Source organism: Hyposmocoma kahamanoa, unplaced genomic scaffold (genome assembly GCF_003589595.1).
Source record: "Hyposmocoma kahamanoa isolate Upper Pololo Valley unplaced genomic scaffold, ASM358959v1 92, whole genome shotgun sequence".
In the NCBI taxonomy this organism is placed as follows: Eukaryota; Metazoa; Arthropoda; class Insecta; order Lepidoptera; family Cosmopterigidae; genus Hyposmocoma; species Hyposmocoma kahamanoa.
This window is the reverse complement of record NW_020654748.1, coordinates 3,973,325-3,976,391: the sequence shown is the minus strand read 5'-3', so window position 1 is coordinate 3,976,391 and position 3,067 is coordinate 3,973,325.

Sequence of the window (3,067 nt, the reverse complement as noted above, 5' to 3'; positions counted from 1 at the left end):
AGGTTTTGTTTGGTTTTTTGTTTCTTTTCGTTTATAAAGCTGAAACATTGTTGTTATAGCAAAGTGTTTCAACTTTTTAAGTCTGATGTTAATTATTTAACTTAATAAAAAATATGATTATTGTAAATTAATATTTTGTTTTAATAATGACGGATTAAGCCAAGTATGTTAATTCTTGCCCCTTCTGTTAATACTTACCTCAGATGCGTTAATTGTAACCCCGAACGCGGGGTAAGTACCTACTAACAACCGACTTTTCTGACTAAATATGAATATCTGAAAAAATTAACCATTTTTTATCAAACTAATGGCAAGATTATGATAAGTGAATAGTTTAAGCATCATTTAACACAAAAATGAAGTCAGAATGTTATCGCGTTTTGAACCTACAACTGAAAATATTATTTTTATTAATTCTGGCCCCGGTCCCCCTACTTAATTATTATACTACGTTAAGACAATTCGGAACATCAAAAAAGAAAGAGATAGCATTATATAGTTCAATAGCGTTATATATTTCCTATTCTGTAGAAAGTTATAGACAATATTAGGAAATCATTCGTTCTTTCAATCACTTTAGCAATAATACATTACTTGGTTGACTGGTTTGTCATGGTACGAATATGGCTAATGTTATAATAAGCTTATTTTAAGCTTCCATTGAAATAAGATTGTTATTGGAATGGTTATGGTAGGCCCCCAGGTCTTAAGTAACACACCTGTCCATAAGAGTTGTACTGCCATTCAGTGCTTCAAACCTCAAAGACCTCAGGGGCACGCCCACTGCGCCCGTCACCTTGAGACATAAGTTGACAAGTCCCATGTGCCTCTAATTACGCCAGCACCCATACCCTTCAAAACCGGAATGCAGCAATGCTCCATTACTGCTTGATTTACTGCTACTGGTTACATTACGGTACATCCCTGGAGGTACTCTTTTACAAGGAGCTAACCTACTACTAGATATGGCATTATTAAGTCAAAAGGTGAATCAACGACTGGAGATTACTGCCGTGTTAGAAATTTTTAGCGATTATTATCTCACTATAATCACTCTTTGGTTAAGCTTTGACGATCACTGCAACCCACTCACAAGGTTAACGATTATGACAAATTCTCTTATTCTGTAAAGGTCATGTCCAATATCATATTATATAATACAAATGTCATATTCTCGTAGATGTTTTAACGCACTCACTCACGTAGCCACGAACTAGGGAAACCCTGTATCGTGGATGCCATGGACGCACACGTAAGTAGACAACCACAAATCAAATTACACCTAAGCTCACGAGAGAAATAAATGTAGACTGTACAAATATTTACAAAGAGCAACCCCTCGACTTTCTAGCTCATTCTTCTCAGGGGATTCTGCTTTACGAATGAGCAGTAGTTTAATCAGTATTACGATTTCACTTGTAATTTGCTTACCTGTGAAATAAAGATTATTTAATTTTGACTTTGAATTTACGTTATTGATTTTTTTTACACAGCTGTCTCAGCTCTGCCTCGCAGGCAAGGCAAGTGTACTTCAGAGTTATAAGACTTAAGTTCTTTACAGGGAAAACACAACTTAGTTCCGAAAATGTAATTTATATTTCCGTTGTGTAACAATCACGAAAACCTAAACGCAATATACATAAAAGATGTATTAACATTTCATCTTGTATATTAGTGGTTTCTTGAGTGTAATTGCAAAAATCTAAATATTCCACTCTAACAAATTGTGAAACATAATTGTTCTTCTCTTATTGCCGGTAACCACGCTACCACATAACATCTCTACCTTACAAAACTGCAGGCAGGTAATCATTATCCATAGCCTCACCTTAATTATTCCAAAATAATTCTTCGTACCTTTGACGACATGCTGCTTTGTAAAGAAATATTGTGCAATATCTACGCAATACAAATCCACAACGACTTAATCCCAGTGTATTCAACAAATAAGCAATATTTTATGTATTCGTTTGGTCGTTGGCACTAAATAATGATCTGGTATAATGATTTTGTTCACAGGATCCATTCGTAACGAACACGATCTATAAATCAGACTATACTTGACAATATTTCTATGAAATCACAGGCACATGAGACTCCAACTCATGTTTCAGGGCGACGGGCGCAGTGGCAGTGCCCCTCAAATCTTTGCAATTTAAAGCTCTAAGCGGCACTGCAACTGTTATGGACAGGCGTGTCGTTTACCACCAGGCGCATGGCTAGTTCAAAAGTAAAAGTATTTAATAATGATGATAATAACGCAGTCACTCAACACAGCCCCGCAGTAGGGAAACCCTGTGTCGCGGGTGCCATGGCCACCCACGTAGACATCCACAAATTACAACCAAACTCACGAAAGAAATAAATGTAGGCCATACAATTATTTCTCCTGGCCAGGCAAACGAACCTGGGACCTCTGCGTGGCAGCCCGGCATGGTAACCGTTCGACCACGGAAGCAGTTCATCCCAAATTATACTACATCTAGATTCTGCATTCCTTATCACAACTAACGTACCTAATCGAAATTTTTATCGAAATTGAGTTATCACCAGAATTATCTGGGATCAACGAAACGAGATCTTCAACCCCGTCTAATCGATTCTTTATCTTATTTGGTGTCAGTTTTATTGATAAGCAAAAACAGCGTAACTGACTTTTTTACTAGCACAAAAAGCTTTTGGTGACAATATGTCGAAAGTTACCGAAGTGCAAATGTGTTATAAGCAGTCTTATAAATCATGTTTTAGGTAAATAAAAATCATTCATCCATTCATTCTCACATTCAAAGTAAGCAGGCGTTAGAACTTGCTTTTTTAGTAGCAGTAGAGCTCCTTATAAAAAAGCTCGTTCAGGGAAGTATTTCCACCTAACCTATTTCTGCCACCAAGCGAGAATGTGAATATTACTGCCATTGACTTACAATTATATGGACGTCGGGTCCGCGCTAAAAAGTGTCCGAACTTATAGGGCGTTAAAATCGTATACGAGCGTCATTCACGCTTTAGTCTTCGTTTGTTCGACTGACAGCGAAGCAAGCAAAATTAGACAGTACTGCGATGACATTAT